Raw genomic sequence first — 18,399 nt, forward strand, 5'->3', positions numbered from 1 at the left:
TAGAAATCTTTGGTGGAACAAATAAGTTCTCGTATCAATTACGTTTTTCATAAGAAGCGGGTACTAAGAAGCAATGTTTCATATTACACTTGTTCATGAATGGAATAATTATCCACAAATACCCCTTGGCAAAAAATTGAGAAACTTTCGCTCATGGAAAATGTAGGTCCTCGATAACCTATTTCTTTAGATTTGGCTATTAACTTATTTTTTTAAGTTAAGATATTATAACATAAAATAACTAATGTTGTCATAGGCTTGAAAGTACATATTTGAATGAGATTAAAAAAAATCATAAAAGGTAATTAAATTATGAATTTATTTTAATTTAATATTAATTATAAAAATATTAATATAAATTAAAGATATAAATATTTTAAAAAACATGCAATATACTCATTAATCATGGAAACTTACAAACACTTTATTATGGAGATTTTTAATTTGTATATATATTTTTGTTACAATACCATATAGATTATCAATACCACATGCTCCAGAAATAATAACTCACATCTTATGAAATTTGTTTATATACATTTTTTAAATAATAAATTAAATTAAAAAAATAAAAAGACATAACTATTTGGAAATAAATCTCAATCATTGATTTGTATACACTATTATAAATATTTTGGAATATTGGATATCTATATATATATATATATTCAAAACAAGATGTTTTTTTTTTGTTTGTTGACTAGCGAAATCAGCAACAACGGTGGTATCTAACGGGGTCAAATTCCACTGGCTGCCACTATAACCTCTAGGAGAAACCACCAAGCCCGCAAGAACGACCCTCGATTAAGACGAGGCTCGAACCTACAGAGCGGCACGTACGACTTAGCAGATTGTTCGTTGGCCACGAGAACCAGCCACGAGAACCAACCTCTGCCGGCTATTCAAAACAAGATTTCACAAAGAAACAAAATAAAATTATTTACAATATAAATATAAATAATTGTAAATAGTTATTTATATATTTTCAGATTAATTTTTTTCAAAATATAGCAAAGTTTTGTTAGAACTATAAATTTGATATATGCATTCTACATAATTTAAATACTCCATATATTTTTTTAAAGATATTTGAATCTATTTATCTATTTAAACAAATCTATTTATATATTAAAAAAATATTTAAATTAAAAATTATTTTACCAAATTTTAATATAAAACCATAGCAATAAAAAGCCCAGAAACCCATTCTACAATGCTTAGCCCAGAAACCCATTCTACGATGCCTTATGATGTGTAATTAGTTATCAAAATCTAATTAAAATTTTACTCTATCAAGTAAAATAAAATAAAAATTATAAAAAATCTAAAAATTAAACAATTATAAAAAACAATTAAATAATATAAACTCATAAAAAAAATTTACGAGGGAAGAAAATAAAAACCTTTCCACTCATATCAAATCCATATTAAAGATAAATCTTTACAAATTTCTTTTCCACTATTTCTACTTTTCGCCACTACTTGTTCCTATCCAACGATCTGATTCATGGTAAGATTTTAATTCAACAATATTCCGTGTGAATGTATTACTGACAAGGAGGATATTATAAGATATCCGGTATAATCCTGTTATATCAGTGACTCGAAACTCAGTTACAGGTTTTTCAATTCTGGTCGCAGCGAATTGGTCACAGAACTTCACAGCTCTAGAGCAGAAAATGAAAATCACATCTTTGGAATTAAGTAAAAATTCCTAACATCTACGTAATTAATAACCAAGCTATTAAACACTATAAAGTATAATGTCCCGTCTGGTAAGAAGTTTCTACAAGACCAGGGCTTTATTTCAACAGTTTCTACGTGGTCTGCTGTTTTTATTTTACTCCCACACAACGTAATGTGACCAGTTGGCAATACAAATATGATACATATGTAATTACATTGCTACGGCAAATCGAGTAGTTGGAACCGCAAAGAGTTTGTGGGATCTGGGCATTGTAAATTCATACTTTTCAGTCATGTCCAGGTCCTTCACATCCATGCCCTCAGGAAGCTTCCAATTGAAACAGTGCACGAGTTGGGCCACTGCAAACTCGACAACAAGAATTGCCAGTTGCTGTCCTGGACATCCTCTCCTGCCTCCTCCAAACGGAAGCCACTCAAAGTTCTGAATTCTAGAATCTATGGAGCCAGCTTTCATAAATCTCTCTGGATTGAAAGTATCTGCATCCTCCCCTCATGACTCAGGATTCGCTGCAATCTCCCAAAGGTTCACCAGAACGCGAGTTCCCTTGGGGATTTGATAACCCAATATAGTGCAGTCCTCCACAGAAGCGTGGGGAACCCCAAACGGCCCCGCCTAAGTGTTTCTTTCACCACAGCTTGTAAGTAAACGAGACTAGGCAGGTCAGACTCGCTTACCATGCGATTGAATCCAACTACACGTTCCAACTCCTCCTGAAGCTTCTTCATCACTGGAGGGTTCTTCAGTAGTTCGGCCATTGTCCAGTCTAAGGTTGTAGAAGACGTGTCCGTGCCAGCGGCGAACATATCCTTTCACCATTGTAAACATAAGTTCGGGGTCACAATTATTGAATTATCGGAAACCATTGGAATAATTGATGAAATAATATATCCAAAATCAACATACTTTAGAATGAAGGTTTCTTTGTGATTACGATTCATTTGAAATTTATTTTCTTGTCCATCATATTATATATACTCTCTGTGTTATTCTTAAGAATCAAGGAAGACTTAGTGCATAGTTTTGCTCATCATATTGAAATTATTATTTTAGCTGACAATTTTTTTTTGAAACATTCTAAACCCTAAACCTGTTAGTGTGATTCATTTTCCAGATAAAATGATTAATAATGAATCGTATTAGATGGTTTGAGAAATTGACGAAATAATCTCAATATGATCGAAGGCGATAAATTTCATATTAACATACTTACCATAACAGTTTTAATATTACTTTTTCTGAATTTATTACATTGCAATTACTTTTTCTGAATTTATTACATTGCAATTATTTTTGTCAAAAAACTATCTAGTATTGTTCATTTTTGGGATAAAATGTTGTAAATTGAAAAAAATACTTACCATAACAGTTTTAATATTATTTTTTCTGAATTTATTACATTGCAATTGTTTTTTGGTCCAAAAAACTATCTAGTATTGTTCATTTTTGGGATAAAATGTTGTAAATTGAAAAAAATAAAATTCAATAGGATAGATCGGGGAGATAAATTTCAAATTAACATACTTGCCATAATAGTTTTAATATTATTTCTTCTCGATCTATCACATTGGAATTATTTTTGTCAAAAAACTATTTAGTATGGTTCATTTTTGGGATAAAATGATGAATTATACTAGATGGTTCAAAACATTGTCCAAATAATCTGGATGAGGAAGAAGAATTTCAAACCAACATATTTACTAGAATAACGACTTTAATATTATCTTTAACAGCTTTAATATTATCTCTTCTAAATCCATCACACTAAAATTATGAATCACAGTGGATGATTTGAAACATAGGCAAAATAATCTGGTTGGGGAAGAAGAATTTCAAATCAACATATTTATTAGAATAGCTTCTTTAATAATATCTTTAACACATGAAAATTATTTTTGCCAATATTTTAAACCAATTAGTATGGTTCATCTTTGGGATAAAATGACAAACCACAATAAATCTCGATCATGAAGAAGAATTTCAAATCAACATACTTACCACAATAACCACTTTAATATTATCCCTTCCCATCCATCACATTGAAATTATTTTTGCCAATATTTTTTTGACATTTCTAACTATATATTATGGTTCATCTTCAATAATGTTTATCTTACCCATAAAATGATAAATCACACTGTATAGTTCCAAACATCAATTATTTGCAATTATTTTTGCCAATATTTTTTGACATTTAAAACTATCGAATATATAGATAAATGTTTTTTGGATTAATCATATTTTCAAGATTGGATATGAACCACATTAGTTGGTTCAAAAGATCGACCCAATCCTTAAAATATGGTTAATCCTAAAAACACTTATCTACATTATAGATTACAAAAATCTCAGATCTAACGCTATCCAATATAATTCATAATCCCAATTAAAAAAACCACACTAAAATAATTCCAAAATAAAAAAGAAAAGGTAAAAAGTAACCTAACCTCAATGGTAGAAGATGAATTTCAAGCCAAATATACTTACCAGAAGAACGGCTTTAATATTATCTCGTGAAGGTTGGAACCCTGCATTTTTATCGACCGAGGCTGCAATTAAAACATCCACAAGATCTTGTGGAGCGTTGGCGTCATTCTGAGCAATGTGATAATCAATTACTTTCTCTAAGAAATCGTCATGCGACTTCCTTACTTTCTTGAAGACGGCTGAAGCCTTGGAGATCCATCCAGGCCAAGTACGGTATGTAGTCTCCAATGTTAAAAGAACCAGACAATGCAACAATTTCTTTCACCATTGATACCAACTCTATGTTGCCAATTATGTCCTGGTCACTATATTTTCTACCGAAGGCCATCCTGCACATTATATCAGTCACCAGACCCGACACGATCTTGGTAATGTTCACAGGCTGATGAATTGAATTCAGAACAGAGCGAATCATGGCGGATGTTGAAAATGTAATTTCAACTATGCAACAGTTGAGGCGTGCAGCAGCACTAAGCTAATGACCGAGCGCTTGCATTTCCTACCAAAACTGCGTCGGAAAGTTACCAAGGATCGGGAGGCATAAACACTCCAATGTTATGAGAAAAACGAAATTGCATGCAGGCAGTGGCAGCGATAAGAAATATCGCCGATGAGCGATCGCCGATGAGCGATCGTCGATATCACATCGGCGAAGTCGCAGTGGAGGACTTACAAAGATGCATTTAAAGGTTGCGATGAGCGATCACCGATATCGCATCGGCATATCGCTATCGGCATTTTCAATATGGCAGGCTTTACCATGGGTTATGTTGCGACCCGATAACCTGGACCCGACAGGTATTCAAAATTTTGTTTAATATTATTTCAGTTCCGTAAGTGGCTCTTTTTCGTGTTTTAATGTATTTCAGGCACACACACACACACACACACACACACACATATGATCGGAGGTATCGGCCCATAGCGCGATCGACATATTGCAATCGGGGAAACCATGGGTACACAATCTTTTATATGAGTGCTATGCGATGAAGCCCGGACCCGATGGGTTTCCGAAGCATAATGGTTTAAATTTTGATGTCCGTCAAAAGGAAATTTTATGTGTTCTGCAGTGATTTTCATATATTTTCAAATATGAGGAGAAACAGAGAATTGGCGCGGAGCTAGTTAAGAGCGGACGTGAAGCAGTACAGCAGTAGGCGACTGCATTCAATTCTTAGTATGGCCGAAGAAGGAAACAGGTTGCAATCCAACTCTTTCACATTGAATTTCTCAGCCACCACAGTAAATATGAAACTCAGTCGAGGACAAGAAGGACAGCCTCGAGCAGCTCACAGCATGGGTCTCCATCCTCATTCATTAATTCGCTCAAATTTTGTATGTAATCAATTTTTTTTTTTGTTGTGTGTGTGTGTAGTAGTCTGTAGAGAGAGTGAGTGCGTGCAAAAGCGCAGCAGCACAAGTGAATGTTTGTAATACGCAGCAGCGTAGCATACTGAATGTAATGGGAAATGAATGAATAGAATAGCACTGTATTTCTTTCTGGTGAATCCCTCTGAGTGAAAGAGGATGAATTTTGTACCAAGTTTTTTTTAATACAAATCCCTTTTATGCATGTTATACTCTGTTCTCAGAAACAATCTTTTAAACTTCCGCTGTGTTAAAGATCCTGTGGCAGCATCAGAGTATTGTCTCTGTGTGCAGTTTATATTGTTTTTGGGATTTTGACAGAAAAATCCCCAACAGTGGTATCAGAGCTTGTCCAGGCTCTTTGAAGGGTTCAAAGAAGCTGAAGGAAGGATTCTTATTGCAGCAACTTCTCCAGCAGTGTGAAGACTCAGGAAAAAGAATCCAAGGTATTTCTCTTAAATACTTGACTATATTTTGAAGCATAGTCAAGTAGTGCAAGAATGGCTGGCACCAGCACCAGCAATAGCATGGGTATGCAGCTCCCATTATTTGATGGTAAAAACTATGACTATTGGGAAATAACAATGAAAGCCTTGTTTGCTTCCCAAGACTTATGGGAAATAGTTGAAGATGGTTTTGAACAACCAACAGATGAAAATGAGTTTAATTCTTTAACTCAGGGAGAGAAGGATCTGTTAAAGAGCCACAAGAAGAAGGACTCAAAAGCCCTCTTCTTCTTGTATCAGGTAGTGCATGGAAGCATGTTTCCAAGGTTAGCAGCATCTAAGACATCCAAATATGCATGGCAAACTCTCAAGACAGCCTATCAAGGCATGGAGATAGTGAAGACAACAAAGCTACAGTTGCTGAGGAAAGATTTTGAGAACCTGAACATGAAGGAGTCAGATAATATTGACTCATTCTTCACTCAAGTAATTGGCCTGGTCACACAAATAAGATCTCATGGAGAGATACTTGAAGAAAGGAGGATTGTGGAGAAACTATTGAGGTGCCTACCCTCAAGGTTCCATGTGATTGTCACCACCATAGAAGAGACAAAGGATCTCTCAAACTTTTCAGTTGATGAGCTTCATGCATCACTGATCACACATCCGCAGAGGTTGAGTAGAAATGAAAACTCATCTCTAGAGCAAGCCTTCAAGACCCAGATGTCCTTTGGAAGAGGAAGAGGTCAATGCAGAGGAAATAAGAGAGGAAGAGGCAGAAGCCAAAATAGAGGTGGAAGGAACAGTCCAGCAAATGCTCAAGGAAGAGGCAGCAATCCAAATCAGAACCAAGGTCAAGGAAGCAGCCAACAAGGAGGACAACATCATGCTCAAGGACAAAGGTATGAAAAATCCAATGTCCAATATTATTATTGTAAAAAATATGGGCATTATGCCAGTGAATGTAGGAAGAAGCAGCATGATGTGAATAATAGAACTAATGTAAATATTACTAGAGAAAATGTCAGCCAAGATAATGTGCTATTAGCTTGTAACATGGTTGAAATAAACAGTGAAGATATATGGTTTCTAGACTCCGGTTGCGACAACCATATGACAGGAAACATAGCTTTGTTTTCTGCTTTAGATCAAAGTGTAAAGTCACACGTCACACTTGGGACTGATAGAAAAATTTCTGTTATGGGTAAAGGAGAAGTCAAAATATTTACAAAGCAAGGTGAGAGGAAAACCATAGCAGATGTCTATTATGTTCCTGGAATGAGATGTAACCTCTTGAGTATTGGACAACTTGTTCAAAAGGGTTACAATGTCTTCTTTGAGAATGATGTATGCACCATCATGGATATAGCACCCATCAAAAGATGCATTGATGAAGTGAAGATGACGAGGAACAGGATGTTCCCTCTCAGAATAAGAGCAGAATTGAAAAACAAAGAAGTAATTGCAGCAGTTTCCCAAGAGGCTTTCCAAAGCCAACCAAAAGATGAAAATTGGTTGTGGCACTTGAGATTTGGACATCTAAACTTTGGAGGTCTTAACTTGTTGAGCAGAAAAGAAATGGTAAGAGGATTACCATTGATAGAGAAACCGGACAGCCTTTGTGAAGGCTGCATATTAGGAAAACAACACAGAGAAAGTTTTCCAAACGGGAAAAGCATAAGGGCAAAAGCACCCTTAGAGATTGTCCACTCAGATTTATGTGGACTGATGCAAAATCAATCTTTAGCAGGCAGCCAATATTTTCTAACATTCATTGATGATTTTACAAGAAAGACTTGGGCTTATTTCTTGAAAAACAAAAGTGAAGTGTTTGAAAAATTTCGAAATTTCAAAGCACTTGTTGAAAATCAAAGTGGGCTGCGTATTAAAGTCTTGAGAACAGACAGAGGAGGTGAGTATATCTCCAAGGAATTCCTACGGTTTTGTAGAGAAAATGGAATTCATAAACAGTTTATAGCTAGGTACACCCCACAGCAAAATGGAGTTGCTGAAAGGAAGAACAGGACCATCATGGATATGGCAAGGAGCATGTTGAAGGCAAAACATTTGCCAAATGATTATTGGGCTGAAGCCGTAAACTGTGCTGTATATATCTTGAATAGGTGTCCTACAAAAGCTGTGATGAACAAAGTGCCGGAAGAAGCATGGAGTAGGAGAAAGCAAGGAGTCACCCACATGAATTTTTTTGGATGTGTGGCCTATGCACACATTCCTGATCAGCTAAGGAGGAAGTTGGATAGCAAAGGGGAGAAATGTATCTTCATCGGATACAGTGAGGAATCCAAAGCTTACAGGCTGTATATCCCATCCACCAAGAAATTCTTTGTGAGCAGAGATGTTCATTTCATTGAGGAGGAAGCTTGGGATGGAAGCATAGAGAAAACAGTTAATGTTAAAAATTGTTTGTCTCATGATGAAGATGATGAAGACGTGGCTGAAATGCGTCCCCAAACAACAGCGCCAACACAAGGACAACAAGGAACACCCTTGAGAAGAAATGAGAGTGCTTCTCCAAGCACACCACAAGGAGGAGATTCAAGTGCATCTTCAAGAATTTGCACACCAAGTGAAAGAGGTAAGAAGTTTAGGAATCTAAGCGACATTTATAATGAAGGAATGAATTCCTTATTTGCCTTGTATTGTCATGTTGAAGACCCTATTCATTTCGAATATTCTATTAAAGATAAGAAATGGATAGAAGCTATGGATGAGGAGATGAATGCCATAGAAAGAAACAAGACATGGGATTTGGTTGAGCTACCAAAAGGTAAAGAAGTTATTGGAGTCAAATGGGTCTATAAGACCAAGTGCAATGCTGAAGGCAAAATTGAAAGACATAAGGCAAGGCTGGTCGTCAAGGGATACAAGCAGCAATATGGGAGAGATTATGAGGAGACTTTCGCACCGGTTGCAAGAATGGAAACCGTGAGAGTAGTGTTGTCCATAGCAGCACAAAACAAATGGAAAGTCTACCAAATGGATGTGAAGTCGGCATTCCTAAATGGAGTGTTAAAGGAGGAGGTATATATTGAGCAGCCTCTAGGCTATGAGAAGAAAGGCCAAGAACACAAAGTTTGCAAATTGAAGAAAGCTCTTTATGGGCTGAAGCAAGCTCCAAGAGCGTGGTACAGTAGAATAGATTCCTATCTATTGGAAAATGAATTTGACAAATGTGAGGGAGAACCCACTGTCTACATCAAAGAAAAGGATGGTAAGATTTTAATAGTTGTCTTGTATGTTGATGATGTGATTTTTACAGGTAATGATGACTACCTCATTGAAAATTTTAAATCAGTCATGAAAGAAGAGTTTGAGATGACTGACATGGGCTTGCTAAGATACTTCTTAGGGATATAAGTAAATCAAAATGAAAATGGAATTTTTATCTCTCAAGCAAGATATGTAAATGAATTGTTGAGCAGGTTTAATATGCAAGAAGCAAAGCAGCAAACACTCCCACGGTAGTGGGATTAAAACTCAGCAAAGAGGACAACAGCAAGGATTTTGATCCCAGCTTATATAAGAGCATAGTTGTCAGTCTTATGTATTTAACTGCAACTAGGCCTGACATAATGTTTGCTGTTAGTTTAATTTCTAGATTCATGGAAAGGCCAAAAGAGGCACATTGGCAGGCAGCGAAGAGAATTTTGAGGTATATCAAAGGTACAAAAGGATTTGGCATCTTATATACTTTTTCAGAAAGTTCAGATTTAGTTGGATATACTAATAGCGATTGGGCTGGAAGCGTGGATGATCGAAAAAGCACATCCGGTTACGTTTTTCACATGGGTTCAGGAGCCATTTCATGGGCTTCCAAGAAACAGCCAATTGTGGCATTGTCTACAACAGAAGCAGAGTACGTAGAAGCTACAGCAGCAGCATGTCAAGTAGAGTGGATGAGAAGAATGTTGAGGAGCTTAGGCCAAGAGCAGGCAAAAGCAACAATGATTTATTGTGACAATAGCTCTGCTATTGCCCTGTCCAAGAATTCTGTGTTTCACAAACGAACGAAACACATTGATACAAGGTTTCATTATATTAGAGAATTGGTAAGCAATGGAGAAATCAGTTTACAACATTGTAGTACTCAGGAACAGGTAGCAGACATTTTGACAAAGCCATTGGATCAGAAAAGCTTTGAATTTTTGAGGAAGTGTTTGGGTATGATTGAATGCCCAACAGTTGAAATTAAAGGGGAGTGTTGAAAATGTAATTTCAACTGTGCAACAGTTGAGGCGTGCAGCAGCACTAAGCTAATGACCGAGCGCTTGCATTCCTACCAAAACAGCGCCGGAAAGTTACCAAGGATCGGGAGGCATAAACACTCCAATATTATGAGAAAAACCAAATCGCAGGTAGGCAGTGGCAGCGATAAGAAATATCGCCGATGAGCGATCGCCGATATCGCATCGGCGAAGTCGCAGTGGAGGACTTACAAAGATGCATTTAAAGGTTGCGATGAGCGATCGCCGATATCGCATCGGCGTATCGCTATCGGCATTTTCAATATGGCAGGCTTTACCATGGGTTATGTTGCGACCCGATAACCCGGACCCGACGGGTATTCAAAATTTTGTTTAATATTATTTCAGTTCCGTAAGCGGCTCTTTTTCGTGTTTTAATGTATTTCAGGCATATATATATATATATATATGATCGGAGGTATCGGCCCATAGCGCGATCGACATATCGCAATCGGGGAAACCATGGGTACACAATCTTTTATATGAGTGCTATGCGATGAAGCCCGGACCCGATGGGTTTCCGAAGCATAATGGTTTAACTTTTGAAGTCCGTCAAAAGGAAACTTTATGTGTTCTGCAGTGCTTTTCATATATTTTCAAATATGAGGAGAAACAGAGAATTGGCGCGGAGCTAGTTAAGAGCGGACGTGAAGCAGTACAGCAGTAGGCGACTGCATTCAATTCTTAGTATGGCCGAAGAAGGAAACAGGTTGCAATCCAACTCTTTCACATTGAATTTCTCAGCCACCACAGTAAATATGAAACATAGTCGAGGACAAGAAGGACAGCCTTGAGCAGCTCACAGCATGGGTCTCCATCCTCATTCATTAATTCGCTCAAATTTTGTATGTAATCAGTTTTTTTTGTTGTTGTTGTGTGTGTGTGTAGTAGTATGTAGAGAGAGTGAGCGTGTGCAAAAGCACAGCAGCACAAGTGAATGTTTGTAATACGCAGCAGCGTAGCATACTGAATGTAATGGGAAATGAATGAATATAATAGCACTGTATTTCTTTCTGGTGAATCCTTCTGAGTGAAAGAGGATGAATTTTGTACCAAGTTTTTTTAATAAAAATCCCTTTTATGCATGTTATACTCTGTTCTCAGAAACAATCTTTTAAACTTCCGCTGTGTTAAAGATCCTGTGGCAGCATCAGAGTATTGTCTCTGTGTGCAGTTTATATTGTTTTTGGGATTTTGACAGAAAAATCCCCAACAGCGGAGACTTCCTCTTCTCTTATGTAGCGGAAGTATTCTATGCGCTTAGAGTGGAGCACCTGTAAAACACAGACCTTGCACATCTGCCTCCAGTAAGGCCCTAACGGAGAAAAGACCACATCTGAGGAATTATAGGTCAAGTATTTTGCAAAGGCGGATGGAGACCTGATGGCAAAATGTGGTCATTGGTCTTGAGAAACTCCTTGGCCATATCTGGGGAGGAGACGACCAAGGTGAGGGCGGAGCCGAGGCGGAGAGACATGAGAGGCCCGTATTTCTTAGATAGCGCCGCCAGAGCGCGGTGGGGAAGGTCTCCCAGTAGGTGAAGGTTCCCGATGATGGGCAACGAAAACGGCCCCGGGGGCAGCCTCCCCTTAGGCATGCTACCAGATTTTCCATTCTCCCCCTGTAAAAGAAAATCCATGCCGCCACTGTCAATACAAAGATAAAAGCACTGAGTAGTTTAATATCAAAGTGATTACCTACGTTCCGCGAAACTGGGAACTGGTGAAAACCCAACTCCGTCGCCATGATCAATCTAAGCTGTGCACACTCACTACTTCCAACCCAATGAATTACTGGACATATTTTTCTGTAGAGTGGGGGAAATACTTATAAGTTGGTCGAACATGCATAGACGTCAGTTAAAATAATTTGGCTCTCATTACTTACAGGATGGGGGTATGGTCATAGTCAACACACGTGAAATTATGGTCCAGTTGGAGCCCGGAAATCACCTTCCACGATTCTCTCTGCACGCGACGTAGACTTTGGGCCTCCATTAATCCTGCCACTGGTCTCTCTGCACGCGACGTAGACTTTGGGCCTCCATTAATCCTCCCACTGGTCTCTCTGCATGACTTGTAAAGGTTGCAAATATCTGCGCAGAATCATATCTCAACCTTTACGAAATATGGAATATGTAAATCACGATATTTTTTGTTGGAAATCAGAACTAAGATAATCAGTAATTTCTAAAGATAGATTATCACTATTACAACTATAATTATTTCAAAAGTGTCATACTTACCCGATTGAAGGAACAAATCATCCCCAAACCGCTTAAAAAATCTATGTCACTATTACATCAGAACAGTGTAGCAGCGGGGAACCGAAAAAATGGGAGCTTATATATCTTTTCCATCTCAATGTTTGGTATTTCCCAATTAGGTTGTGGATTAAATTCCTGGTCTACGACTCTAGTATCAAACAAAACATGTGTATTGATTTTGTTCAAAAAACTTTGTAAGCCATGCCCATTTTTTCTCATGTGCTTTTTTACGAGATTCATTAGAGAAATTAAAACTTTGCCTAACATCCATACTGATGAAGATAAAAGGTACATATATGATATCTTTTGTAAATTAATATCTACTCTATATAACTTTTTAGTACATACATTATGGCTTTCGTGGGTTCCCCCAGTTGGAATCTCCACTTTGTATCATATCATGATGCTTTTGTGGGATATGATACTTTACTTTGGGGAAAGAATAAAAAGCTTGATCAACACTCAGAGGGCTCATCCTATATAAGGAAGCATTAGCCTCAGCTCAAGACACTGACTGAAGACCAAACATGACCATTATTTAGGGGATTTTGGAATCCTCCTATCAATGCGTCTTCAAACTATCATGACCAATTATTTAAGGGAATTTGGAATCCTCCTATCAATAAGTCTTCAAACTTATTGTGTCTGGCAACAAGAACACAAGTTAGACATGAGTTATCTAACCCTGGTCATACAAGAGGATTAATCCCAAATTGTATGAGTCCGATATGTATGTATTTGTAATCATTACTCAGACCCCATTCTACATCTTTCTTTCTAATGAGAGGAATTTGATATACACTTTGACCAACAGAAACAAGAACATTTACAGAGGAAAATCTAAATAGTGTAGTAGCATGGAACTAAAAAATTGGGAGTTTATATATCTTTTCCATCTCAATGTTTGGTAGTTCCCAATTAGGTTGTGGATTAAATTCCTGCTCTAGACTCTAATATCAAACAAAACATTTGTATTTCTTTTGTTCAAAAACTTTGTAAGCCATACCCATTTTTTCTCATGTGTTGCTTCATGAGATCCATTAGAGAAATTAAAAATTCTCCTAGCATCCATAATGATGAAGATAAAAGGATTAAAAGCACTTGAAAAATTGAATATTTGTAATCATGGGTCATGTCCTACGCCCAACAACACCTTTCCTTAGCAACAGTGGCACTTATCGCGGTAGACACCTTCGGATTTTGCTTACAACATATATGTTTCTCCTTATCTTAACAATGAAGTGGGCACTTTTAAGGAACAATGAAAAATATTTATTATAAAATCCCTGATCACCATTTGTGGCTTATCTCTGACACTACATAGCCTCCATGCCAGGTAAAATACCTGAATTAGTTCAATAGCCACTATCTGCACAACACATTTCCATAGATACATGGTCTCTATCCGCACTTCACCAACACATTCTTACCATTCTCAAGAATGAATGTGCCGCCAACGAATCTCGTAAGAATGTCAAAAAGCAGCCGCATTTCAGCCCCACCATCTGTGACTCCTTTACTAAAACATATCATTTTGAATGTTATAAGAACCACCTCAGAAAGGGTTCTCAAAAAGACCAAAGTGTTAAGTGTTCTTGTAGGTCTTGACCTCTTACTATTAAGAAAAACAAATATAGGTCCAGATCTTCTATAGCCAGAAGATCACAATTTGTTTTCAAGAAAAGGTCTAAACTAACAAAACAGTCTAAATGCTTTATTTGTGGTTAGACTGGTCATTGGACCAACAGATGTCCCAACAAAGGAAAGAAAGGAATCCAGAAAAGATTGTTGAAGTTTTTAAATCCTCTTATGATCCAGCTGATTGGGATTTAGTTTCTCGGACAGATTCTGATTTTGAATGTTTTTTTGTACATAATACTCATTCAGATAATAGCTATGACATTGATGAAAAATTCCAAAAGGTTTCTCTTTTAGACAATAATAGTGACAGTAGTGAGTGTACATATTTATCCAATTGTTTCATGTTTTCATTTTATGATCTCCAACATCAAATTGAAGAAATCTAGAGACAAAAGGCCTCTCTTCATCCTAGCTTGATTATTCCTCGAAGACGCCTCCAAGAAAAGATTGACCATTTGCAGGCTTCTATTCCTCACAAGATAACTGATGGACAGGACTTTGAGATTTTAGATTGGCATATAACAACATAAGCATCACAAGGACCCATTAGTAATATTACAGAAAAATTATTGGATAAGATTAAAAGGGTAGAAGAAAATCTCCAAAGAGACAGAAATGAGATAAAGGAGCTTGCATAAAGGATTCAAGACAACATGTAAGAACTTGATAGTCTGAACTCACAGTTTGTTTCTTCTACTTTCCTTTCGTATCAAACTCCATTACTATTGGCTAATCAACACAGTAATGGAAACATTCATGACATCAGTGGTATTGATGATAGGACGGTCATCCATGTAAAAATAAAAGTTCCAGGTTACAAAGAATACATTCTTGATGCTCAGATTGATACTGAAGTTATGAGAAACTATTGCAAATTCAAGGCCATTCCTTCTTACTATTAGAAACCCACTCAAGTCCATTTTAGGGCAGTTAACAAACAACTAATAAAAATTCCATATATTGCTCTAGACTTTCCAATATTATTAGGATCACAAGAAGCATATGTCACTTTATATAATAATGATACTAGTGCTGATATGTTTCTTGGACATGATTTTATGAAAAAAATCATGCCAATTAGCATTGAAAAGGACATGATAATTTTCAGCATTCAAGACGAAAAGGTGCAAGTCCCTGCTAATAGTAAATACACACTTAGAGCAAAACCTAATGAGGTAAGAAATTTCAATGAAGCAGTAACAGATCTTTCCAAGATACAGAAAATTGTCAAGCATGCAGAAATCCATGGCCCTACTATTCTATTTGATATTGTAAATAAGTTGAAAAATGATTGTACAATCGAACACCCTGATGCATTTTGGTTCAGGGAAAAGTATTTTGTCTCACTTCCATTTCAGAGAGAAGGCTATGTCAAAGACCAAAAGCCATTAGAAAATCACATGAGGTCGTATGAACATGAGCTTTTTAAAGCAGAAATTAATGATTTGATAAAGAGAAAACTAATAGAGCCATGCAAGAGTTCTTGGGCATGTCCAGCTTTGTATGTCAATAAGCACTCAGAGAAAACAATGTGGAAAAAGGAGGTTAGTTATCAACTACAAAGCTCTGAATGAAGCTCTTGTGCCCATTAAATATCCTTTACCTAATAAAGAAATGTTGTTATTAAAGATTGCCAAAGAAAATGTATTCAGTAAGTTTGATCTTAAAAGTGGGTTTTGGAAAATTGGCATTAATCCTCAAGATAGATATAAAACAAAATTTTTCTACCTGGAGGACAATTTCAATGGAAAATTATGCCATTTGGTTTGAAGAATGCCCCATCAGAATTCCAAAAGAGAATGGATGATCTTTTTTGAGACTATTCTTTTATCATTGTCTACATAGATGATTTGTTAATTTTCAGCAAGGATATTAGTGAACATAAACACTTAGAGATATTTTATCAAGTTGTTTTCAAGCATGGTCTAGTTCTTTCTGCCTCTCTAGATAAGTTCATTATTGCATAAACATGGAATGAGTACTTGGGTTTAATCATATCCTAAGGCAGAATATAATTACAACCACATGTGTTGAATTCTTTATCAAGCAATTTTATCTAGAGCAAGCCATAAATATAATGCTTCTGCAACAAAGGCTAAAAAAGGGAAGGAACTGGAATGACTAGATGACCAAAGGCATAAGAAATATAAATTACAAAATCAAACAACTACCACATTTGGCTCTTCGCCACAGTGACCTACCATTCATTCTTGAAACAGATGCGTAAGATTACTGTTGGGAAAAAATCTTATTGCAGAAATATGGAAAAAAGGAAGAAGTGTGTGCATATGCCTCAGGCACATTCTTAGATGCTAAAAAAAATTATCCTTCTTCCCATAAAGAAATTCTACCAGTAAAGAAAGCTATAAAAAAATTCAGATTATTCCTTAAAAGTGTCCACTCCATTGTTAAGACAGACCTCAGGCACATGAAAGGAATGCTGCAAAACAAAAGATTGCTTGAACAAGGTAATTCCATAATTTTAAGATGGGCTTTATGGTTAGATGGATATGAATTTGATTGTTGGCATTATGTTTCAAGTGTTGTCCTTGATGGCAACTCACTCAGAGGTTGGTACAGGTGCTCAGAGGTTGGTACAGGTGATGGCAACTTAATCAGAGGACACAGAGGACAGATCTCAGTACAGCAGGACAAGAAAGAGATATACGCAGGTTCAGCAAGGAGAATCAGCGTGTACACGCAGGTTGGCTTCAGTAAAAGCGCGTACATGTGAAAAGTACCTTTGGTCCGTGGCAGTTAGACCTTGGAAGTTGTGCCTATGGTTTTGGACCATAATGTCTCGACGGACGTGTTGATCCCTAGTTTCGAGGTTGATGGTATTGTGTTTCTATGGTTTTGGCTCTTGGTATTGAACAAGGCCTAAGGCTATATAAGGAGAAGATCACTAGGCAAAGAGATATGCATTGTGTGTCTGACGCAGTGAGAGGATCTGGTATTGCTGGTTATCTGTTCGGGACGTTTGGCAAGGGTCGGATCTGACAGCGAAGGCATAAGAATCTATTTCTAGATCTGCACGCGGGTTGCCTTTGGTGAAAGCGCGTATACACGCGGTTTTGGTACAGTGAAGTAGCGTATGCATGATAAGGTTTGATATTTCAGGTTGCTGCTGATTCTGGTGGTTGTTGCAGAGTTCTGGACTCTGGTTTGGGTTCTGTGTTCTTGATGACAGGGTTTCAGTGATTCGGTATTGGGTTGTTTAATGAATTATGATGCAAGTATAAGTTGATGATTGTATTGCGGTAATGTTTGTTTTGTACTCTTGGATCCAGTCTGAAAATTGATGAAACGTGGTCCCTGAAGGTTGTAGGGTCAGCACCTACGTACTAGTAAATGGATCAGCTAGTACAAGAGCTGAGGGGGTTGTAGCTCCCTTCCAGAAGTAGTTGGAAAACGAGAGAGGGTTGTAGCCCTCTGCAGGTTGTAGCCTGCGTACTGGTAAAGGACTGCACCAGTACATTGTAAAAGAAGTTTCTCATTAAAGAAGAAAGAGACGAATTGCAGCAGGTGGTTTTCACCCACATTGGGTTTCCACCTTATATCATGGTGTTCATGTGTGTGGCTCTTGTGTGATGTTCTGTTCTGTTATACTGCACCTGTTTACTATTAAATTGCTTAATAATGTTCTGATGCATTTACTGAAGATTAAGCTAATTGAATTATAAGATCTCTGAAGTATACGCTAGTTGCATTAGACATAGTCGCGTGTACACGCGGGTTCACTTAACTGAAGTCGCGTATATGTTTATGAGTATGAAATTGAAAAGTTTTATCTGATCTGATAATACTGATTCACCCCCCCCCCCCTCTCAGTATTATTTCCAACAATTGGTATCAGAGCCAGGTCCTTCAGAGGAAGCTTGATCGCTTGAAGGAAAAGATCCATTAGAATGGCTAATCAAGAAAGAGAGGCACACATCAGGCCACCAGTCTTTGACAGGAACAATTTTACTCACTGGAAGATAAGGACCACTGCATATCTACAATCACTTGGAGCAGAAGTTTGGGGAATCGTAGAAGGAGGATACAAATTTCCATCAACAACCCCTACAGATCCAGCAGAGAAAAAGAAATATGAGCTCAATGCTAAAGCTGTTACTGTCCTATTGAGTAGTTTGACTCAATTAGAATTTATGAAGATCATGCATTTCAAATCAGCTAAGGAAATATGGGACAAAATCGTCACAAGCTACGAAGGAG

General features: G+C 37.1%; 1 pseudogene; it reads right to left on the minus strand.

Moving 5' to 3' along the window:
• Positions 1-766: 766 nt before the first annotated feature.
• On the minus strand, positions 767-14,031 carry LOC149233207 (cytochrome P450 71AU50-like; annotated as a pseudogene).
• Positions 14,032-18,399: the final 4,368 nt, after the last annotated feature.

This window comes from Pinus tabuliformis, chromosome J (assembly GCF_031772625.1).
Source record: "Pinus tabuliformis cultivar Carrire ecotype Pingquan chromosome J, CPIR1, whole genome shotgun sequence".
Classification (NCBI taxonomy): domain Eukaryota; kingdom Viridiplantae; phylum Streptophyta; class Pinopsida; order Pinales; family Pinaceae; genus Pinus; species Pinus tabuliformis.